Below are 25,679 nucleotides of genomic sequence, written 5' to 3'. Positions count from 1 at the left end.
AGACAGTGTGATACCTCATGAACGATAAATGATACCAGTTTTGAAAAATCTTGTGTCACAAATGAATCCCTTGTCTTGTACCGCACCATGTCATGCACAATATTTCCCAGGTCCTTTCACTTTAAAGTGGTGATATCTTGAGTCAATACATGAGCCTATACAATTGTTCAATATTTGTATTATGACAGTATTTATGTGAATATGTTTGTATATTTACATATATATATATTGTTAATATACATGCTAGACATACGTGTGTGTATAAATATGTACACACACATATGCATATCATGTATATATTTATAAATATCGATATAAATATATTTGATATTATATCAGGAGGCATTGAGAACACCTAATTAAGTCAATCCTGCCCTTTCCCCATTGGTGTGGATCCGCTCCACCCCCCTTCCCACATGATGGCTCACTCGCACGCAGTTCGTAGGAACTACATGTCCAAAGAATCCACTCACTCCCGGTAAGTGTTGTAGGGGGTAATATATATATATAAGCTTTGAGTGTCCCTTCTTACTTTTCAAGTGTTTGGAGGCTTGGAGATATATATGAAAAAAAGTCAACCGTATATAAAAAGCATGTTGAGATTTAAAGCGCGTCATGTGATCAAGTCCCCTGGGAGGGAAGAAACGCGTAATGGCTGCTGCATCTGATTGGGAGCGAGAATAAACATTGCAGTACAACAAGACTTCAGTGGTCCGTGCTCTTTCTCCGCGCGTTCAGAAAAGGCGCAATTGGGAAGGAGTATTTGGTGATACATATATATATATTTTTTAAAACCTTTATTTATAGTTTTTCAGTACAACAAGGACAAGGAAGGCAATTCCAGAGGCATGAGTCCGATACGTCCATTACACATTTCAGTAGCATCGTAATATCGATATTGAAAAACAGCAGTTATGGCAAAGAAACATGGCAGGAAAAATTTTATCTTTGAGGAGGCCATAAGACAGTGCAAGCAAGCATGCAACCAGCTTGTCATCTATTCGTAGTGCAAATTGTATCAGAACTACACAGAAAGGGTCAAATGACAAAATCTATCCGTGCAACCAACATTGAGGAAGACCTAGTCTATCATCCATAGTGCAACATATACCAGCAGAGCTTCAATATAACACAGTTCTACCACTGGTACTCCCCCCGCCAACAGTGCCACAGAGTGGAATTATGATCACAGCTGCACAGCCTCCCCGTTTACTTCCATCTCCGCAGTGTCCAGTGGGCCTGTGTCGCCTAACAGGTAAGTCTGAAGGGGACCCCAGATATCTTTAGGTCTGCACATCGTGGGCAGAGTTTCCGCGTACACTATATGTTGTTCCTGACAATGCGTGAGATCTGTGAGCCAATCCTTGAACTTCGGTGCCCTGCCACGTCCCCACCGGCATGCTACCCTGCGTTTAGCTAGTAATAGGCAATGTCAAACAGCTTACGATGTTGTTTGGGTATCATCCCAGTATACCCCAGTAGCATAATAAGTGGATCTCTGTCAAATGTGTGTTCCGTCACTTCCTAAAGGGCCTTATGCACGTCCGTCCAGAAGTCCCACACTCCGGGACATTCCCATGCCAGGTGAATAAACCCTGCACCTTCCGCTCTGCATCGCACACATCTATCATCCTCCGATACACTAAAGCGGAGTTTCAGTATTGGGGTATAATAAACTCGCTGTAAGAACTTATTATGGATTATCTTAAGTCGGCAGCTTGATGAAATATTAGCTGTCATGCCACAACAGTAGCTCCATTGTGCCTCTGATATGTCGCATCCGATATCCTCGCTCCATCGTATGCGAGCAGTGCTTTCGGTCCCTTGACTTTGTGCCCTTATGCTCCCGTAAATGCTGGACACCAGGTGCCAGCCAGTGTCCGAGCTCAGCATCCCATGGAGCCGAATGACAACATCCGGTTCTTTCGGATAGTCTGGTAATACCTCATTCAACCCCTGAGTCAATCGGATATAATAGAACACATCCAGGGGAGTGGGTTGGAACCCCTGAAACAAGTGGTCCCTACTGCAAAGTTGCCCATCAATAAACAAATCCCCTCATCTGGCTATGCCAATTCGCCTGCACAACGCCTGGAATCCTGGTTCCTGCAGCAATGGCATCTTAGGATGGTATTTCAAGGGCATCCGTGGAGAGTATAACAGTGGTACCTGCAATCTACGTGCTAAACGTTTCCAAGCATCGATCGTGCATGACACTGTGGTGAGTTGTGTATCGAGCGCCTCAACAGGACCATGTATGAGACCGGCCAGGGGGAGCGGCCAAGCCAACCAGTCCTCCACTGCCAGCTGTGGCATGAATGGAGTTGGCAGCATCCAGTAATAGGCGTAGTGCGCCTGCGCGCTCATATAATACACCTCGAAATCTAGCACATCAAATCCACCTTTCACATACGGTTGTGTCACAGTGGACCACTTTAGACGCGGTTGTTTGCCTCCCCAGAATAAACGCAATAACTCCGACTGCAGTGTTTTGAATAAAAATGCACCTGAGAAGTAGGGTATATTTAGGAAAAAATATAAGAAGCGAGGCAGAACCACCATTTTGATAAGCGATGCCCTGCCCGCCATAGAAAGTGGCAAGGAAATCCAGCGAGTTACACTATCCGCCAATTTGGTAATCGCCATGCCATAGTTCAACCTTATTGTCTCTTCTCTGTCTGTAGAGACTTGAATTCCCAAGTATCGAAGATCGGATCTACACCACTCTAGTGGGTAATCGAGCTGGAACTCTGTCACTGCAGTAGTGAGTGGAAAAAACTGCGATTTGCTCCAGTTTATCTGTATACCTGATATCCTGCCGAACACTAAAAGTTCTCGCAGTAAGGGGTTGAGATTCGTTTGAGGGTCAGTTATATACAGTGTTAAGTCATCTGCATATAGGGACACCCCTATTTGCCGCTGAAAGCACTTAAACGCACTCGCCCTGTATAGCTGGCGAATGCGGCAAGCCAGGGGCTCTATTACAATAGCGAAAAGCAGGGGAGATAGCGGACACCCCTGCCGGATGCAACGAATGATCGAAAGCGGAGCGGATAAGCGCCCATTAATCAGAACCCTGGCTGTAGGCTGTGTGGAAAGGAGTCGTATCCATGATATGTATAAGTTAGGGAACCCCATTCTATGCAAAATAGTAAATAAATATTGCCAGTCAACCGCATCAAAAGCTTTTGTGGCATATAAGAACACTGCGGTCACCAGGAACTCAGGTGCTATAGTTTGAATCAACGAAAAAAGGGTACGCAAATTGTGACTTGTGGACCTCCCCGGTACAAACCCAGCCTGGTCAGGGAGTACTATCTTGGTCATAAGAAGAGAGAGCCGTGTGGCCAGCACCGTAGCCAATATTTTAGCATCGCAATTTATGAGCGATAAAGGTCGGTACGAATCACAATCTGTAGGATCGTTCCCTGGTTTTAATAGTGAGGTAATAACCACGTCCCACATCGAGCATGACAATATCCCCATTTCCAATGAGTCCTCAAAGACTTCCTTAAGCACAGGAGCCATGATATCTATATATTGCTTGTAGAACTCAGCAGGCAGACGATCGCTACCCGACGCCTTGCCATTTTTCAATGACATAATCGCCTCCCTGATCTCGTCGAGCTCTAGAGGGGCCGCGAGAAACGTCCTATGCACATCACTAAGCCAGCATAGTGCTATATCATCTAAGAAGGACTCGTACCCCTCTTCCACCCGTCCCTGTGTTGTGTACAGTGTCTTGTAATGGGATTGAAATGTCTGCAGAGTACCCTCCGTGTCTTGGTAGCAGCTGCCATCCCTTGTGTTTATCTCCAAAATAGTTGTTCCGAATCTAGGGTTCCTAACTAGTTCTGCTAGTGCTTGCCCGCTCTCTCCCCCTCACAGTATCTACGAGCCACCCAGTGCTTCCCCCTAAACTTCACCTCCCTTGCCGCCTTTGCTTCAAATTCCGATAGTTTGGCCCTGAATTCTTTGTGAAGTCTCCCGTCGCTACATCTGATCATCTGCACTTCAATCTCTTTCAGTTCTCGCTCTAGCTTGTATATGGAGCCTCTTATGTCACGCAACACCCCAAAGCTTTTAGAGATGCAATAACCCCGCACCGTGACTTTGAACGCCTCCCACACTACCTCCACACTCTCCACGGACCCTTTATTACGAGGGAAAAAGGCAGCTATTTCGTCACCTAATTCTGTCTTAAACACCTCATCAAGTAGGGCAGTGGGCTGCAATCTCCACGGGGGTCTGGTAACTCCATAACCGGGCATTCTCAGCCGCACCAGCACAAGACAATGATCCGAGTATGTTCTGGCCAGGTGTATCACGCCACCCATATCAGTGCTCAATCCTCGAGATAGCAAACAGTAATCCAGACGAGCCCAAGTGTTAGTGTAGGAGGTGAAATGAGTCCCTTCCCTCCTCCCGGGGTGTAAGTGTCTCCAACTATCAATCAAGCCTCCCTCCTCCATAATACCGTGTAAAACATCCCCAGATTTTGTATTATATTGCATGCTCCCGTCCGCCCTATCCAACAGGGGTCTCATAGCCACATTAAAATCCCCACCCCAAATGATATGCATAGCGACAATATTGACAATTTTTCCCCACATTGTTGTAAAGAACTCTGGAGTATCTACATTCGGTGCATAACAGTTGACTATAGTTACTGTATCCATGCCAAGTCTGCCCCAAATTATAACATATCTACCTTCCGGATCACTGATATTCCCAATCATGGTAAATTGAAGGGATCTTTTGACCAGGATGACAGTGCCCCGGGAATATGACGAAATGGAGGAAAATATCCTAACCGCTGCCCAATTGCTTGCAAATGAATGACTCACACGTGACGTGAGGTGGGTCTCCTGCAAAAGCGCTATATGCACTCGTTGACGATCCAAATAGGCTAAGACATTCCTGCCCTTTCTAGCATCGTTAAGGCCTCGGATATTCCAGGAAAGCACCGCTAAGTGTGAAGCACTCGTGTCGTCAGCCATTTCCCAACACAATTGACTTAGACATCTCCGCTAGGGAGCACTGTCCCATCTTGCCTGTATATACCTGAACCTGCCTGTGGAACTTGTCCTGTGCCTGGTCCTGCACCCTAGAACAGCCAAACTTTCTCCATCCCCCTCCCACACGCTGACAATCCCCAACTCTGTCAAGCAGACCCTCCCCGTTCCCTCCAATCCCATCCCAGTGTACAGTGTTTAGTCGTGCAACAAGAACTTGGTGCAAACTTGTACCCCTGACTACTACCCCCGCCCACTGAAGCAACCCAAACTTGCCAGACAAATCCACCCACCCCCCCTACCTCCTGCCCACCCTGAAGATTAAACAGTCCCCAAAGAATAAGTGCTATGGTAGGGGTCTGCCCGTGTGGGAGATTGCCTAAAGAGCGCGCAGCCACTTCGCCCCCCTCTAGCCTCTGGTCCTGTACCGCCCTCGGAGGAGGCTGAAGAGGGCTAGTGGTCCCTGGAATACGTTACCACTGGATCGGGCGTGCGTCTCCGGTCTCTCAGAATGCTATATGCCCTTAATGTTTAGACCCCTCAGAGTCCAGCAGTCCTGCGATCCTCTCGAGCAGGAGTCCTTGTAACTGTACATCTGCTTATGCATCTTCGTCAGCCTCTGGCGGATCGTCTCTGTGTGCAGCTGCTCGATCTTGTCCTCCCCTCTGCGTTCGCTTCACAGATTTTAGGTAGTCCTCCACGTGCTGCGGATTGGTGAAAAAGCGCTGCTTCCCCTGGTAAGTTACTCGTAGCTTCGCTGGGTAGGGCAATGCATAGTCTATTTGGGCTTCCCGAAGCTTCTTTTTAACAGCAAGGAATTTGCGCCTTTCTTCCTGCACAATTGGGAAGAAATCTGGGTAAATTGAAAAAGGTACACTATCATACGTCAAATGCTGCTTGGTACGGGCTGCCCGTAGGGCCGTATCACGGTCTCGATAGTTCAAGAGGCGGGCTATGATGGGCCGCGGCGGAGCTCCAACCTTGGGCAAGGGGCCCAGAGTTCTGTGTGCCCGCTCCACTATGAACTGCGACGAAAAGGCGTCCTCCCCAATGGATGTACGGAGCAGCTTCTCCACATAAAGCTCCATCCTGCCCGTGTTTGTGGATTCCGGTATACCTGTGACGCGAATGTTATTTCGTCTGCTGCGGGCCTCCAAATCCTCGGTTTTTGCCGCTATGACTCGCAGCAGGTTGTCCATGCCTGCCAGTTGGGTTGTGTGAGAAGCTGTAATATCGTCGGTGTCTGATATGCATTGTTCAGCAGCTGTTATCCGCTCCTCATGCTGGTCTACCTTGTGGACCAAGACCTCCATCCGTGAGGACATTCTGTCCACTTTGTCCACCACCGTGGCAAACCCCTGACGCACCTCCTGCAGGATTTGTCGCATGTCCAATCCCGCAGGGGGGGAGCTATCACCGCCCGCCGCACCTGCTCCGCTCATGTTGGGTTCCGCCACAGGCGTCTTCAGCCCTTTTTTAGCCGCATCAAAGTTGATACGTGACTGGCGACTATCCTGCCTTGTCATCGTTGCGCTGTCCAGTTGAGACTTCAAGGCCCGCGGACCCCGTGCTCAACCGTCACACAATATGTGCATGTAATATGGCTGTTGTGCATGTCGAGGATCCGTCCCTCCATGTGCAGCCACCAAAACCACAATGTCCACCACCTTATGGCGTCAGGTAGGCTCCCAATGGACGCAGACCCCAGCGCAACAAGCACAGTCCAGATCGAGAGCAGGAGCTCCCGCAGCACCAGCCCTCAAAAGGCCCTCGTCCCCCGCTGGTCCACACCGGTATTTGCAGGCGCGCTAATCTGCCCAGCACCTCCCAGTTGCAGGGGCATGCAGCGAGTCGCCACTCAAGCCGAGTGTACACCGCTCATTTCGCAGGGCACCCCAGCAGTCAAGGCCTGCAGGCGCTGCGGTATCACCCCACAACACACTAACGGGATGGGGGGGTTGCTGACTGCAGGCTGGCCACCTCGTCTCTTCCACTGATCTAGGTCATTGTGGCTTCTTCTCGATACACCCCTTCACCCAGGGCACCAGCCAACATCAGGGATGAGGCACAGGGTGTATGGCACCCAGGATTATTTATGAGCTGGTATCGCCGAACAGCGCAAGTGCTAGTGGAGTATCCAAGTCTCTATGAGGGATATATACCAACACCGCGTAAGAAATGTTTCTATCCCCAGTGGCGCCTTGTGGCACCGTGATGACAGTAATGTCCGAGCAGAGCGCTCCGTGGGGCCTATGCCGGCCTGGGGCTCCCCTGCCGCACTGTCCTGCCAGACCGCAGTCAGGCCCATCAGCAGCACTCGTCTGCAGCCATCCACAGCTCCGCTGCAGTGTCCTGAATTTAGTCCACACTCCCTAGGCTGTGAAAGCGGGAACCCCGCGCGCATCGAGGTCCGTCTCCACTTCTCAGACCGCCATTACCACCAGCTAGCGACGGGGATATAGGGGCCGGCTGGTTTCAGCCGATAATAGTTGCTACCACAGTTCGTAATGCTCCCCTGCAAGCCAGTACTCCACAGATGTTACGTTATGTGAAGGGTGGGGAATGTTAGGCAAAAAGCCGAAGCAGAGATTCAGGCATCCCGCTTTTAGAGGCAGAGGCCGGTAGTTCGGACCTAATACCTCGTGGCGATGCCCGGGCTATCCCAGCACCGGTAGCCGCACTCCCTCACCGCAGGAGCTCCAGCGCCGGTTCCGGGGAAATCTGTCACGGCTTCTCCCACAGGCACCGAGGGCTGAAGCTGCACCAATGTCGGACCGAGTCTGAGGGGCCATGTCAGCTACATAAATCTTCGCATTCGGGTCCGGTAGCCCTCCATATAATCAGGATTATGGCAGGATTACAGCTCCAGGGAACAGGAGCCTCACCTAAAGGCGGCCATACTGTATGCGCGCCCTCTAGCGCCTTCTGGTGATACATATATATATATATCTATATATATATATATATTACCTACTGGCGGTCGCCAGTAGGTATATATAGTTAGGATTTTTTCTCTATGGGTTTTTTGAAAATTCTATGTCTAATAACTTTGGCGTTTGTGGACGGAATTGGCTGAAATTTTCAGGAAAATGGCACATTTTGTTTCTGAGCAGCCCTTGAAAATTTGGGGGGGGTTCGTCCAGTGGGGGCCGAGAAAAAAGGGGGGTCCCAAAACGTGTTTTTAACATTGAGTTTTCCATAGGGCGGTTGGCCTCACTTTTAGCCCGAACGGCTGAATGGATTTGCACGAAACTTGGCAAAATTGTAGGGACTGGTAGCCCGATGTGCCTTTTGTAGGTCTCAATATATGTGCTCCAGTGGATTTTGAGAAATTAACGTTTAAAAAAAGATATATATCTGTAACAGCGGACCGGTTAGCGCTCTGGTTCGCGGACTTTTCGCGCAACGGAGCTTTGTGAAGCGAAGCTGATTGGTTCTCCGGCGTCTGTCAACATTCCAAACAGTCCGTAGCGGCCGCCATCTTGTCTCTCGGTAGGATCGAGAGACAAGAGGAGGTCAAAACAAAGGGGGAAATAACTATAAGGGGGCATAGTAGATCCTCGCTGACCCCCTAGGTTTGATGTGGAGGTTTTAAAAGGGCCCCGCGGGGCAAAAAAAAAAAATAAAAATAATAATTGAACGGCTGAATGGATTTGCACGAAACTTGGCAAAATATTAGGGACTGGTAGCCCGATGTGCCTTTGCTAGGTCTCAATATATGTGCTCCAGTGGATTTTGAGAAATTAACGTTCAAAAAAAGATATATATCTGTAACAGCGCTCCGCTTCGCGTAACGGAGGTTTGCGAAGCTGATTGGTCATTCTGTCACTGGGCTATAGTTGGGCTACATCTGGCTGATATTTGGGCTACATTTGTTTTTTTGTGTGTCTGGCGGCCATCTTTGGGCTACATTGGGCTACATTGGGCTTCATTGGGCTACATTCGGCTAATTAGCAAATAGCTCATCGCAAACTAGGAATGGTAAAGAATCGCTATTTATTCCTTAAAGTTCGCTATTTAGGAAATGCAAATAACTTTGATGATACATATGGCGGTTCATCTCTAACAAGATAAGAAGCATAGGGATAGATTTATGATGACTGGCGCATCACCAGGGATGTGTTAGTCATTCTGTGCCGCTGTTCCGTCACCTATGGTGTGCTGCATTTACAATGCGGCGCATCATGGGGCAAAAACAGCACAGATGCGTGATGTATCTGTGCCGTAAAGGTGGCGCATTGCTGGAGTTGTATCGCAAGTGTGATGAAGCTCCAGCAAGGGTCGGGGGTGCCCCTGTCGCAGGGTTTCTGTTCTCACACAGAACTGTGGACAGAGGATTGGAACCTCAGCGAATTAGGGTGTCCCAAAACTCACGTTAGTAATCAAAAACTCATTAGTAAGCTAGGTACAGTGTCACATTGGATATAACAAACTCTCAATGTTTAGACAATCCAGAATATGAACTTATAGTACCTCAGGATACGTGGAACTCATGAACAGTCGGTCGTTATATATTTCTTAGAAACCAGAACATGGAGTTAAGAAGAACACATGTGTATTTGAAATGTTTATTTACTAATGCCGTCTTCTCAGGCGTAGTACCTTAGATAATAAAAGTACACATATTATCAGTAGCAAAATTACCAGCATAGTTACTAGTACATAAAAAGTGAATGGTGATAGTATGTTAACATGCTGTAAATGAATAAGAGTTAGCAACACTTATAAGCAGCCGCGGGCCGTGGAGGGAGTTACGGTGGGGCAGGGAGGCGGGGAGGGGGAGGGGCAAGGTAGAGAGGGCTCCACCCTGCTTCTCCCCCTCCCCGCCTCCCTGCCCCATCGTAACTCCCTCCACGGCCCGCGGCTGCTTATATCTCACCCTCCCTAATACACATATTATATTATTTGCTAAGAAGGTCTCTTTGTGTTGGTTTAGGGCGTGTCCATACTTTAGTGTCTTAGATTTGAAGGAATCACATCAGCATACACCAGCTCTCTCTTCATGTGAACCGCATCAACTGTTGTGTATGTGTGTTCGGCAAAGCAATATAAAACCCGCCTCATGCCCAGAATTGGCAGAAGTTGCACTTATGTTATGAGTATGAAGTCGTGGAGATCAGACCTCATAAAAATTCTGTATCGTGTTGTTCTTGAAACTTTAGCACTCGCTGTACAGATATAGTTTAACAAGTAAAGCAGATAGTAGACCAATAACATATTATTCTCATGTAAACCACGATGAACTACTAGGTGGAAAGCTAAAGCAACAACTAAGTGTCGTGTGCAGAAGTTGCAAAAAAGGAAAAATGGCGTTTAAACCGGTAATGAGCCCATGCTAACTTAACACGGTGTAAAGATATCCAGGACCTAGATGACACCTCCTCATGATCCGGAAACGAACTGAATAAGATAATAGAAGTGCCATCTCATGAGAGCAGATTGCAAGTTTATATGTGGACGGTCCGCAAGGTAAAGCATTAAAAACTAGGAAAATTCAATGCTAAAGAAAAATAAAACAGCCAAGTACTTTATCGAGTCTTAAGCCAATAGGCAAGGTAAATAATAAAAACTTGACAAATAAGTCAATGAATTGTCAATGAAATGCTAGTACTCAGCATATCAAACATGAAAAAGGTCTATGACATAACTGTGTATGCAAAATAAGCTGCAACAGCCTCCAATAGGAAGTCACCGTCTTCATCCGAAAACAGTTCAGCCATCCAATTTAAAAGCGGAAAAGAACATACGTGCTCTCCCAGCACCGGATCCTCTATCACCATCAGAGGACAGCTCGGTGGGTTTTCAAGAAAGCTGTGTTCCAAGAAAGACTGTGCTGCCGCCAGTAAATTCCAGGGACCAAGTAGTCCATGCATCAATGCCACAGCCATAATCCTTTCGCCAGGACAAATCAACTCGTGAGTAATGATAGGAGTCATCAGCTGATTAAAGTCGACGTCAGGAGAAACCGGTCCGCAGAGACACAAATCAATGGCCCAATCGAAATCACAGGTCAGGCAGTGAAATACAGGCTGGACACAGGTGAAGTAGGAGAACCGAAAAGATAATCCATATGCCGTGCTTAATATCGCCAACGGCATTGTGCCATAATATTCTAGCATGCGATTGCGGAACAGTGTCAGCAGCTGCAGGGTCGGAGGTTGCATAGGAGGGACATCCATATTTAAAAATGTAAAAAAGCACAAGAGCGTCCGCTGGTAATGCAAGTAAAAATGCCAATCCACGAACCAGAGTGCAGAAAATACAATGAAAGGGAGCAGGGATGACTCCAAAGATTTTCTCAAATGAAGTCACGAGACCACTGGTAACAACTTTAAAAAAGTGTGCCAGGGATTTTGTGGAGGATGCGTTAAAGATAGTCGGAAACATGTTGCTGAAATTGAAAGGCAAACCTGTGTACGGGTGTTCGCTATGTGAAGTACGAAAGTTTCACGGGCCGAACTCAAGGCCACCTCTCTCTGAGACAAAAGAGCTCTTATTCTTGTCATGCCGTTGAAACGTGTCCCAAGGTTGGTATTTGTGGCCAGATTGAAAACTCCCTATGTTCATGTGTGGGAGGAAATAGAACATTTCTGCAGCAAATAACCCGTTCACTTACTGTTACGATAAAAGGAATACTTTTAATTAACTCAGAACAATCTTCATTATTGAGCATCAAATAACTACCATTTTCCAACAACTTGAACGTGGGGATGATAGCAGGAACTGGCGTGCCTTGCAACACGCAAGCCATATTTGGTCGGTGTTTGTTGCATGAATCGTGTAACTGTATGTGCCTACACATTAGTGAATGATCTGGCGTCTCAGTGCATTCCTCTCCATTCAGATAAACTTCGTGATCATCTTTGAAACATCTGTATGTGTATGGAAGCGACCAGACCTCATGAACAAAAGCACTACCTAAAGGTTCATAAAGACCTATTGGTATATATTTCATACAATTTGAAAACTTATATAAAGCAAAAGGCAGCGTTATTAAACCGTGGATAAGGCATGTTGCCAAAAAACCCGCAATCCTCTGCTGATGATGTCACTGAGCATGTCATGAATGATGTAATATGTGACATCATCAGTAGTGGATTATGGGTAATAGTATCTCTAGTTTACTCCCCTATAGCTGTCTTTCTTTTAACATAAGTGTGTGTTTCCTTCCCTTATACTTACTGTTTTTGGTTCGCTTCCAGTTCGCGTACCAGCGAGCGAACTAGGAAGCGAACTAAGAGAAATAGAGGTTGGCACAGTTCCAAATACTGTACCAATTTTTTAATAACGGGGAGGTAGTTCTGAAAAGAACTTTTTTTTTTATTTTTCTGAACATTTTTTTACTGTTTTTGAATTTTTCGGAACAGTTTTATATTTTTTTGGGTTTTTCTTGGAGGGGGCAATGAAAACGATTCATTGTAAAGGGCTCAACAGGAGCAACAAAACAAAAAAAAGAAGTATTTATTATTTTGGGCGTTTCGGACAAACTTGCATATGATAGTCAATAGCTCTGTTGATCAGAGTGATGCTTCTTTCTCCGTAGGAAATGAATCCATCGCAAAATACGCAGGTGTGTTTTACTTCACCAAATCTCATTTGTATATTTGGCACCATCTCCCTGCCCTCTGGTCCCGTTACTTCCGGTACAACAGATCTTCTGGCCATAATAGGGAGATTATCTAGGTCGTTCCGAAACTGTGCAGCACTGTAGTTGTTAGGATGCCACCTAGTCATATGGCGATGCATTGTGTAGTTTCCGAAACTGTATTTTTTGTCGGTCCCTCTGGACAGTCTATCTTGACATATAAGGCAAGTTACGTATCTTGCATTTACTTTTTTCTGACCTTTGGGAATTTTAAAAAATTGCCAAATGAAGTTTTCTTTCCGGTGAGACGTCTTGGGCTGCTCAGGCAAAAACTGCCTCTCTTCGTGCTCGTCCTCCTGTTCCTCTTCTTCTTCTTCTTGTTGAATTACAACTTGAGCAGGTGGTCCACTCTTCCTTGGATGTGGTGGAGGTGGTGGGGAAGCACCAGCTGAAGCTACTAAAGAAGCCATTGCTCAGTGATCACAAAGGGTCTTTCTCTCACAATGATGAAAGTCAGAGTGAGGAAAGAAGGAGGGATTTTCATCATTTGGGAAAAACAAGAGTTCTCAACCAATCAAAAGTGTTCATTTTAGATTATATGACCTAGTCTTACATCATTAGGAAACCAAAAGTGAAATGAACCAATGAAAAGTGTTATTACCAAGTCACATGACTTGCTGTGTTTACGTTAAGCGCTTTGCAGGGCCTCCTGGTTTGCTTCCAGAAACCTGCGCTTTGGCACTCGCTTCGCGTACCAGTTCGCTAACGTAGCACGTCATATGACGTATCACGCGACAACGTGGAACGTCATGCGGACGGGAGGCGTCACGATGTTGTTTTCTAACGCGGCACTTGCGGTAAAGAAACGTTTACCGGCTCGCGGTCTATTTCGCGGCATCAAGGTCAGCTAACGGGAAGCTTCCCGATTCGCGAAGCGGGAACGAAGAAAAAAAAATATTTTAAAAAAAAATTATTCATAAACATATAAAATATATTTTTGGATTTAAAGAAGAATACATTTTACAGCTACAGATATTAGCTGTTAAAAAACCAATGAAATTCACAGAAAAAACCATAGGTTATAGACCATATATAGTTAGGAATTAGCATTTACAAAACCTTGAAAATTCACTGAAAAAACCATAGGTTATAGACCATATATAGTTAGGAATTAGCATTTAGAAAACCTTATTTTACTCACACAAAACCATTGAAATTCCATATATAGTTAGTTGCACTAACTATATATCGCGCACCCGCAATCCACTGCTGATGATGTCACATATTACATCATTCATGACATGGTCAGTGACATCACTGATGACATCACTGATGACATCTCAAATGACATCACTGATGACATCACTGATGACAACATCCAGTGACTGTATGCTTCTGTAAAGTTAAAATATGTCTTACATATTGAAGAATGAGTGGATGTATAAGTGTCTGGATGAAGGATTTAGTAGGTGCATGACTGACTGTATAAGTGAGTGATTAAATGTGTCTCACTGAGTGCATGGGTTAGTGACTAAACTGTTTTAAATTGTGCATCATTGTGTCTGTTGTTTTGTAATCTGATGCATGTGTTGATCATTAGCTATATGACTAACTATATGGGTTATTGATTAGTTGCCCAAGTATTTGTATGGGAGACTGAGTGTGTGTGTGGGTGTCTGGGAGGTGTATGACTCTGTGCATAGATGTGTGAGCAGTTGATTCACTAGATGTATGGGTTCAAAAGTGCATGTGGAAACATCTGTATGGGCGGTTGACTGTGTGCATGAGTGTATTGGTGAGTGAATGGATATCTCAGTGCTACATGTCAAAGTAAGTACATATGTAAAACACAGTACATGTGATAGTTGACATATATAAATAACTGTGCATAAGAGCCAGTGAATGTGTGAGTGGCTGTATGGATTATTGTGAACTTGTATCAGGGATTGTATAACAGAGTAAATATGTGTTATTATATGTTCCAATAAGTAAGGTGTGTATAACTATATAGTTGAGGAAATCGAGGTGTGATTGATTCTTTGCAAGACTGACTAGGTGTGTGAGTAACTCCATGGATGAGTGACAGTCTGTGAGTGTCTGTTTACACTGAGTGTATCTAAGGTTATATTAGAGTCTGAAGAGGTTCATTGTATCATCACATGAATGATGTCATCAGTGATGTGATCAGTAATGTCAAATGAGATGTCATCAGTGATGTCATCAGTGATGTCATTTGAGATGTCATCAGTGATGTCATCAGTGATGTCACTGACCATGTCATGAATGATGTAATATGTGACATCATCAGCAGTGGATTGCGGGTGCGCGATATATAGTTAGTGCAACTAACTATATATGGAATTTCAATGGTTTTGTGTGAGTAAAATAAGGTTTTCTAAATGCTAATTCCTAACTATATATGGTCTATAACCTATGGTTTTTTCAGTGAATAGATATATATATATATTAGAATAGATAGATAGATAGATAGATAGATAGATAGATAGATAGATAGATAGATAGATAGATAGATAGATAGATAGATAGATAGATAGATAGATAGATAGATAGACATTCACTGAGAAAGCAGAGGGTTAAAGTTATGTTATATGAAATGAAAATGTCAGTTAAAATGTTACATTTTAAACTGTGAAATTCACCAGTCATACCTAACTAAAGTAACATTAACTTGCTTCCTATCATGCACAGTATTGTCATCAACATTGTAATTTCAGATGCTGCATTGATATTATCAATGTCATAGAAAATGTTGTGAGTCATGTAGTATGTATAAGATAATAAGCAGTGCGTGGTGAGGGTGTGGAGGATTTGTTACATCAGTTAGCTATAACAAGTAAATTTCATAGTTTTCTTGAGTTTAAAATATACAGTTTTAACTGCCATTTGTACCTAACTATAAAGGCACATTTTTCCTTTGATTATTCAATGAACCTCTCTGTTTGTTTTAAATGTAAAGTGAAATAGTATAACCGATCCTAACTATGAAGTCACTTTAACTTCAGGAGTGTGGGGAGTGTCTGGCCTCTCCACTCTCACTGCCTTTCAGGGCTACAGGTGTATAATGTTGTGATGAAGCCTCTCCTGTTACAAGCCATCCCACGGTGACTGGTGTCCATAGTAGTGTATAGAAAGGGACTGATCTCACCAGGCAGATCGCTTCCCAGCGTGACAAGCACACATAGAAGCATGATGCAAGGAACTTGCTTTTCTGAGCGGACCACTTCTCAGGGTGACGAGCATGCTAAATAGGGTGTAGCAAGGGTCCTGCCTCTCCAGGCACACTGAGTCCCAGCATGATTGGTATGTGTCTTGGGTGTGTGATTGGCCTCTCTAGTCAGATCACTTCTCAGAGACAACAGTCACACATACTATGGTGTGGCAAGGGAATGGCCTCTCTGTAGTCAGACCCCTTGTTAGGGTGAAGGTTGTGCATAGTTCAGCGTGACCAGGGATATGTCTCTCCAGTCAGACCACTTAACACGGAGACAGGTGTATGTAGTAAGGTTGAGGGACTGGCAACTCCTTTAAGACCACTTCCCAGGGTGAGGGTCGTGCATAGTAGGGTGTGGCGAGGAAATGGTCTCTCTGGTCAGTCGGATTCTCAGGATGATAGGTGTATTTACCATGGTGTAAGCCTCTCTTGTCAGATTGCTTCCCAGAGGTCATGGGCATAAATACTGGGGTGTGTTGCAAGGGACTGGCCTCTTTGAGCAGACCACTTTCCAGGGTGATGGGCCTGTGTAATAGGCCTCTCCAGTCATCCACAGTAGGGGTCAGCCAAGCACTAATCTCTTTACAAACTGCTTGTTAAAAAAATTTGTGTGAATGTACAACATTTCTAGTACTCATAACATCTTGTGGGACTCTTGCTGGAGCTAGCACAGCCTCATATACTCTCGCAGGTCTCCAGCAGGATCGAAAAAACTTTTAGAAATAAATTACACAGCACTCAGCCCCAATAGGGAACCTTCTATGACCCACCTAAAAGTGCCAGGGGGGTCAGGATACCTCTACCCCGCCCCCTTCTCTGTTTTGTCTTCACATATTCATGACACTGGGACAGAGTCCCTGAGTCTTCTAATGGAGGCCACAACAGTTCTCTGCATGTTGAGGCCAGCCAGTCAGAGCATGAGCCCCCACAGGAATCACAGTAGTCTATTTCCCACAGGAGAGAGTCATCCAATGGGAGTAAATCAAATTGCTCTATTATTTGAAATTGCATGCATCTGGGACTCCTGCATGCCCAACCATCCAGATGGCTGTAATTTTAACCATATTTTCTCACTTTTGAACAGCTTTACACCACGTTGCAAAAACCACACATTCGGGAGAAAGATTTAACTTTCTGCCATATTTGATGTAATTCTGATCAACCATTTTAATCGTAGTGCTGGCTATAATTCCCTAAGGCAATTGCATGGGGAAATTGCATTTAGGGACCCCCTTTTTTCAACCCGCCTTGACGAATCACCCTAAAACTGTGAAAGAAATGGTTGATTTGGGAAACAGTTTTAGGTAAAGTTCAAAGAAGTTATGAACAAACCATAAAAACCAATATCCTATTTTAAGTAGGTCCTAACTATAACTACACAGTGGCAACTGTGTTTTTTCATATATCAACATGGACATGCTCTTCACAATTGTCCATTAAAGGTAGCCCACCAGTTTTATTAGTGGCCAGTGGCCTATTCTGTGCTTTCCCTATAAATCACTTATACAGTCACCATAACCTAAGAGTAACACACTCAACCTATTAACTAAGTACACAATTATATTATTTTGAAAAGAGTATAGCAGCTCAAAATAGTTTTCTGTAAACTGTGTGGTGTAATACAAGAGCACTTCTTATCACACTCTGCCATTTCTAAGCATTGTAAAATAAAAGGCTTTACTCTAAGGGTAGAGCTTTCACTGAAAAATATCTAAACTTGTTTCTGAGTCTGGTGGCTCAGTGAACTAATACTTCTACTAAAGGAATATGTTTTGCTTCTATTGTTAAATGTTCGAATACTTGCTGGTTCACTCAGCTTTTCAATGTTCAGAGATTGATCAAATGAAAATCAGTGAGAAGGGTAACAAACACTTGTTATTGGGTGCCTAAATGGCCTTACTGACTGTCAACATGGCCCTCAGGGTTAATGCGTCTTCTTTGGTTGATTGCTAACTCCAATGTGTACATGATTAATTTCCATCTTTATATGAGGATGAGGAAATAATGCACATTGTAAGACCTTAAAGTGATCAGTTACTGTTTTTTCTGAAATCACAGTATGTGTTAGTAATGTCACAGAACTTGTTGAAACAACCCCTGACTGTAATTTGGTACCCTTTTTAAATTGCAGTATCTTGTTTCATGAGAACATTTGATTTCATAACAGTTCAACCAGTGGCATTTGACTTTTTTATGTTATCTTGCCCTTTTTCTGAGAAAGATGAGTGCATCCACCTGCAACATATTTGAGTCTAAATGCAAACGTTAAGCATATCCTGTCCACCTTATTACAAGTGCCACAGAATATAATGCACTTGTAATGATTTCCACCCAGTTTGTGATGCGTGCCTTCTCGCCACTCTAGAACAGCCCCTAACTCACAATATGAGGAAATGCAGAGGTATCCGAACATCAGTTCTTTGAACCTTGCTGTAGGTTGTGTTTTTCTGCTCTGTCTGTGGCAAAATGGCATTTGCTGTGGGGAACTTGGCAGAGGATGTGGCCTAATGACTAAAGCAATGGACCACGAAGCTGGGGAACTGGGTTCGAGTCTTGGCAGGGGCGCTCAACATCCTATGATTCTGGGCAAATCATGTAAATTCCCCATGCCTAATAAAATGAATGTGTCCTTCTGTAAGCAACTGGTGCTCACGTTAAGTTCTTTGATACCTTCGCGTCACATTTGTGTTATATAAAACTCTGGGGGGAAAAGTATTCATTCAGCCAACAATGGCATCTGAGTTTCTTTACATTTATAATTATATAAGATGGTCAAGCACTCTTAATAAAGGTTTCAACAGAAAGGGAAAGCAGCAGAAAAGGGATCATTTTTGTTTTTTAGTTAACTGAGGACAGGAGAGACATGACAGAGCCATGGACGGAGCTTCAGGGCTTTGGAGTGTTACGCCCCCTAAAAAATGTATTGTGTTGCAAATTGTTGGGTAGAAGTGTTTTCAGTTGGGTATGGTGAGATGTCTATCGAATTTCACCTTTATTTGAACATACACATTGACAAAACACATACACACTGTCTCTCATATGTTTTGGAGGTCTTAAAAAATGTCAGCTAGTTTGAAACATATTGTATCTAACAATACACACTGCCCCTTAAACCCCTCATGCGCTACTTGATTGTTGGGAAATCTGAAGTTCACACAACCCCAACCTTACTGACCAAGCTATATCCTCGAACAAACATTCTGCCCAGTCAGAACAGGGTTTTCAGTCGCGTCCAGGTGCAGTGCTGCACCCGGGACCGAAGGCCTAAGGGGCCCACTGAGCCCTGATTATTGCTGTGTTTCATCATTCATACACTTGTCAGGGGTCCATTCCCCTTCTTGAAATAGGACCCATGACACACTGACTATGATATTGGTTGCATCATTAATTCTCTTCTGCACAGGGCAAGGATCTCTGTACAGGAAATATCTGACTGAAGCACCTTGACAGCGATGAAAGTCACCTGAAGACGTGCCAAACTGGTGTATGTAGTAAGCAACATCAAAGAATACATGTATTAGGCTGAAGATTGTTAACTTATACACTTCTCTGCAGGTTACTTGTGGGTAAGAACGGGCGAAATTTGCAAATTCGCAGTCCGCGAATTCGTGCGAAATTGCAAAAAAAGTCCGCGAGTTCGCGAATTTTCCCGTGAACTTGCGGATTTTTGTGCCATTTGCACAAATATGTGACCACATGTGCCTGTAACTTTGCCAGCGCGCCAAAAGGCGCCGAGGTCCCTTGAGTGAGCTGGCCATTATAGTGAGGACGGGCGGGAAGACGTTTCATACCGCTAGTATGAGGTGGATGGGGCCAAACAGGCGGGGTTTCTATGCGAGTTCACATGCATCTTGTTTATAAAGGGTCAGAGACCGAGCAGAGCAGCAGATGAGGAGAAAGCAGCCTCCTGGTCACAGGGGCTATACGTGGATTGGTGCTCGGGAAACTCATGGATGCAAAAATACGTTTGGCACAGGACCCCAGAATCCTTCAGATGTCCAAGATAGCTCTGCTGCGCGTGTTGGTACAAAGCCATTCTGATCTTGCGCAGGACAATGTCCCATCTCATACTAAACTGCCCCGTACAGGCCTATGCTGGCGCTGGGCAGTAGGGTGCAGTGGCATGCTGGTGCTCCACGCCTGGTACATGCGCATACCGGTGCCAGGGGGGACACGTGTTTATTGGTGCTGTGTAGCAAGTTATGACTTTACATTTTGACTGCACCAGACGGTGGTACGACCTACACAGATCAGGAGCATCCAGGCACCAGACTTCATGGTGCAAGAGCATAATGGTGCGGTGCGGTACGGGTATATATGTACTGGGGGCAAGGGGACACTTAGCACAATGTGTGCTCACACCCAGAGGGCTCCCAGGCAATTGAGCACGAATGATTTTCACACTGAGAGGGCTCCGGGGCAGTTCAGCAGCACGGGGGCTCACACCCACTGGGCCCCGGGGCAGTTCAGTAGCGTGTGGGCTCACAACCCCTGGGCAGCTCAGCAGCGCAGGGGCTCACACACACAGGACTGCCGGGCAGTTTAGCAGCGCCACCCTCTGGTTCATCACTGCCACCCTCTGGTTCATCACTGCCACTCTCTGGTTCATCACAGCACCCTCTGGTTCACCACTGCCACCCTCTGGTTCATCACTGTCACCCTCTGGTTCATCACTGCCACCCTCTGGTTCATCACAGCACCCTCTGGTTCATCACTGCCACCCTCTGGTTCATCACTGCCACCCTTTGTGTCATCACAGTCACCCTCTGGTTCATCGCTGCCACCCTCTGGTTCACCACTGCCACCCTCTGGTTCATCACTGCCACCCTCTGGTTTACCACTGCCACCCTCTGGTTCATCACTGTCACCCTCTGGTTCATCACTGCCACCCTCTGGTTCACCACTGCCACCCTCTGGTTCATCACTGTCACCCTCTGGTTCATCACTGCCACCCTTTGGTTCATCACAACACCCTCTGGTTCACCACTGCCACCCTCTGGTTCATCACTTCCACCCTCTGGTTCATCACTGCCACCCTCTGGTTCATTACTGCCACCCTCTGGTTTGCCACTGCCACCCTCTGGATCATCACTGCCACCCTCTGGTTCATCACTGCCACCCTCTGGTTTGCCGCTGCCACCCTCTGGATCATCACTGTCACCCTCTGGTTCATCACTGCCACCCTCTGGCTCATCACAGAGCCCTCTGGTTCACCAGTGCCACCCTCTGGTTCATCACTGCCACCCTCTGGTTCATCACTGCCACCCTCTGGTTCACCACTGCCACCCTCTGGTTCATTACTGCCACCCTCTGGTTCATCACAGCACCCTCTGGTTCACCCCTGCCACCCTCTGGTTCATCACTGCCACCCTCTGGTTCATCACTGCCACCCTCTGGTTCACCACTGCCACCCTCTGGTTCACCACTGTCACCCTCTGGTTCATCACAGCACCCTCTGGTTCACCACTGCCACCCTCTGGTTCACCACTGACACCCTCTGGTTCACCCCTGCCACCATCTGGTTCATCACAGCACCCTCTGGTTCACCACTGTCACCCTCTGGTTCACCACTGTCACCCTCTGGTTCATCACTGCCACCCTCTGGTTCATCACTGCCACTCTCTGGTTCACCACTGCCACCCTCTGGTTCACCATCGCCACCCTCTGGTTCATCACTGCCACCCTCTGGTTCATCATTGCCACCCTCTGGTTCATCACTACCACCCTCTGGTTCACCACTGTCACCCTCTGGTTCACCACTGCCACCCTCTGGTTCACCCCTGCCACCATCTGGTTCATCACTGCCACCCTCTGGTTCATCACTGCCACCCTCTGGTTCACCACTGCCAACCTCTGGTTCATCACTGCCACCCTCTGGTTAACCACTGCCACCCTCTGGTTCATCACTGTCACCCTCTGGTTCACCACTGCCACCCTCTGGTTCATTACTGCCACCCTCTGGTTCATCACTGTCACCCTCTGGTTCATCACTGCCACCCTCTGGTTCATCACAGCACCCTCTGGTTCACCACTGCCACCCACCCTCTGGTTCACCACTGCCACCCTCTGGTTCACCACTGCCACCCTCTGGTTCATCGCTGCCACCCTCTGGATCACCACTGCCACCTTCTGGTTCATCACTGTCACCCTCTGGTTCATCACTGCCACCCTCTGGTTCATCACTGCCACCCTCTGGTTCATCACAGCACCCTCTGGTTCACCACTGCCACCCTCTGGTTCACCACTGCCACCCTCTGGTTCATCACAGCACCCTCTGGTTCACAACTGCACCTTCTGGTTCATCACAGCACCCACTGGTTCAACACTGTAGATTATGGGGAGAAAGCACACCTGCCCAGCCTCAACCGGGGGCTGGTTAATGTGTTACTGAATTTGAGCTTCAAGTCCGGCACCTGCTTCCTTATCTGTAAGTGCTTCCTGTTGTGGTTTAATTTTTGTGACAGCCTGGAGCATTGTGCCATACTTGTAACTATTCTTTGACCCTGCTTCGAGGGTCAGAGCAGGGTCAGAGAATAGTTGCAAGTAGGCAACAACTCTGGAGGCGCTGCTCAGGAAGCACTTACAGGATTACAGCAGGTGCCCAAGTTGAAGTTAATTACTTTGTAACCATTTTGTAAATGGTTACAAAGAAATTAGCTTCAACTTGGGTACCTGCTGTAACCCTGTAAGTGCTTCATGTACTTCAGTTTTTGAAAATCCGTCCCGAACGCGATTTCGTGGATTATTCTGCAATTTTGCGAGATTCGCGGACCGCGAAATTGCAGAAAATCTGCAAAATCCGCGAACGGAACGGATTTTACGCCCATGCTTACTTGTTGAATGGTTCAGAAATCTGACACAGGTGCATTATTAGTAAGATGAGCTAAACTGTGGTATAAAGATTATAAACAACTATGGGCATTACACATACCCAATGTATTGAAAAAATAGGGAAATGAATAGCTATTTTTCAGGTGTGATTCTCCTTTGAGCAATTTCATCAAGGGCGGCTTCTCCGTTGGAGCGGCAGAGCAGCACCCCACATAAATGCCCCCGAATCCCAAGAGATGAAAAATTAACTGGTACTTTATTACCATTTTATTTTTCATCATCCCATCCTGAACTGAGTGTCAGGACGGGGCGGGCCTGTTGAGTGGCGGCAGGGAGGAGTGGTGGGCAGTGGGTGCCTGTGCATTGTTTAAAGTGTGCATGTCTCATTGCGACAGACAGTCAGACATGCTCAATTTAAATCCCTCAACCCAGTTGTCTTAGACAGCTGAGTTGAGAGCAAGTGCAGGGCTCCTAACACATATATTACCTGTCGGAGCACTGGGTGTGCATTACGGCTGCTGCCTTATTCAACACGCCTAACTTGTGAAGGTTTCTTTCTCAAAATCTGATGTGGCCACTGCTCATCTGAGTCTGGGGGAAGAGACCAATAGCTCGGAGTCAAAGGAGAATGGATATGGCTGAACCACTGTTTGGGTTTTAGGAGCCACGTCCAAATCTGCAGCATTTTCCTTCCTGCCAGGTAAACTCTCAGGTGGTGGGCAGTTGGGGAGCTGGTGGATGAGTGTTGAGCAGTGTACAGACAGATGCAAGCACCAGCCTGCACACAATTATGGGTCTGTGGTTTACAGCCCAATAGGAGGAGATGTACAACTCAGCCTCACGCCCTGAATGTGTTGACCTGTCCTTCATTTACATTGCAGGTTGAGTGACACTCTGCACTGTGAATGAAACAGCACAGAAACATCAGTTTTACAGGAGTGGGCAGGCTACATGTGACCTGCTCCCAAACAATGAACCTATTTGAGTGGTTGGGAAGCTCTATAACAATGATTGGTACAATGCTAGACAAACAAGATTAGGAAACCTTAACAAGCTCTAAAACATGTCTCGCTGTAGTGAGTGTACGATGGGGATTTGGGAGATGGTTTCTGATGTCAGCAGTAGGAGGATACACCATCCGATCATAACAGCGTGAGATCGAACTGTTCCTGGGCAGGACAAAGACAAGAATGAGCAAGAAAGTCATTGATCAGGAACATGAAAGTGAGACAGACAACTAAGACATCCACTTGTGACCAAGGAGTTGACCAAAAGTACAATCTACATATATCCAGAGGCACTTGAAGTAGGGGTGCTGGCGTTGCTGGAGTTCAGACGGTGACTGAGCAATAAAGATGCCTTTAAATTTGTTTTAACCTTTTTGCATTTGCTGCGAGTTTATGGACAGAGTTCAAATTTCAGGCTAGGTCTTCTGATAAATTGCTGCTTATTCTATTAATGTTCTTTTTAAACAACAGTGGTCCCTTACAAGCAAGGGAATAAAATTAAATAAATATAGACACAGTCATTTCTATATTGGTGTGACATGTCCAGCCGGACAGAGGTCTGATATTTACTTTAGAGTAGTAGCGACAATTCCATCAACAATTTACAAGGTGGGGCACAAGCCTGTACCCTACTTAAACAAACACAAAAAGTAAGGTTGGAGAGCGTGAAACACAAAGGGCTTTTAGGCAAAATCTTATGGTTCTGTAAAAATCACAATTTCAATAGTAGAACAGAAAATTTCAAACACCTTTACATGTTAAATGACACAAGGTACATAATTGTATAGGGTGCACAATTAAGGTCGATGCCGTTTCGACCCCACTACATTGTTATGGGGATCATCATCAGGACATTTTGTAAATGCCTAAACGATACAAGCCTCATTTTCCGTGAACGAGCCACTGAGGAAAGGGCTCAAGAACCGGTGACATGCAATAGGTATTATGGAGAACGGAGCCCGGAATGGGGGTCCAATGTGAAGCGTCAAGCCAATACCTGGCAATAGGAGCGATCACTTCACGTTAAAGCAAAATTGCCGAGAGATTCAAACAGTGTCAGTCCGTCACGATGGAGTGGTGATATCAGACCTCTGTCCGGCTGGACATGTCACACCAATATAGAAACAACTGTGTCTATATTTATTTAATTTTATTCCTTTGCTTGTAAGGGACCACTGTTGTTTAAAAATAATCTATTCCCAAGGTCCCTTGCTGACTTGATTGGGTGCCCTTGTTGTTTTCAAATATATTCTATAATGTGGCATTTGTGCTTGCTTTTCTTTCTCTGTCTGCAAAATAAGAAGATTTTTTTTAAATGCCACAACCTAGCTGGGATGCAGGGAGCTTAAAAGAAAAAGCTGTAGGAAGGTTATTTGTTTCCGAACTATGGACTGTGGCAGAGTGGAGCAGCCGAGCAGCCGAGCAGCCAAGGAGCGAGGAGCTGGGAAGGAGCTGCGAAGGAGCTGCAGAGGAGCTGTTTGTAGAGCTAGCGGCATTCTGTAGGAGGTGGCGACAAGGCAGTAAGTGATCAGGCAAGATAAGGATCACTAAGGCAGCTGCCGCGAAAACCGCCGCCGTCGGAGAACCGCACTGTAGTGCCAAAAGATAAAGCGCCGAGAGACCTGGAAGCGGCTGCGGCTGCTGCGGAGGTGTTGCGGAGGAGTCGGATCCTGGGCAACCGTTTTAAGACGCTGAGACGCATGGTCGAGGGCAGCCGGTGGAACCGGAAGAGCCGCTGGTAGTCCACTACCACTACCTGTGCCATGCCCAGTCGGGTCCACTAGAGCGCAGCAGAGAGCCGCGTGTGGGACGCCAGATCGCCATTGTATGGAACACGAGCCGCGCTGAACGGATTGGGTCGGCTGTAGAGGCAGCAAGCACAGGTGTGAGCTTTCCCACATCACCACATCACCAGAGCTGATACCGGGGGTCTGTTTGATCTGTTTTACCCATCTACCGCTTGCCGCCCGAATTGGTTACTTTCTGGCAACCGCTTGTTGCTTGATGTG

At 46.1% G+C, this 25,679-nt stretch overlaps 1 protein-coding gene across 2 annotated transcripts in view; it reads right to left on the bottom strand.

Moving 5' to 3' along the window:
* The window catches only part of COL19A1 (collagen type XIX alpha 1 chain), a 2,464,374-nt gene that overhangs the window by 1,931,876 nt on the left and 506,819 nt on the right, over positions 1-25,679 (bottom strand). The window lies entirely within an intron of this gene.

The sequence above is a fragment of the Lissotriton helveticus genome, chromosome 6, assembly GCF_964261635.1.
Source record: "Lissotriton helveticus chromosome 6, aLisHel1.1, whole genome shotgun sequence".
In the NCBI taxonomy this organism is placed as follows: domain Eukaryota; kingdom Metazoa; phylum Chordata; class Amphibia; order Caudata; family Salamandridae; genus Lissotriton; species Lissotriton helveticus.
The sequence above is the reverse complement of the archived record's forward strand: the minus strand, read 5'-3'. Positions and strand labels throughout refer to the sequence as shown.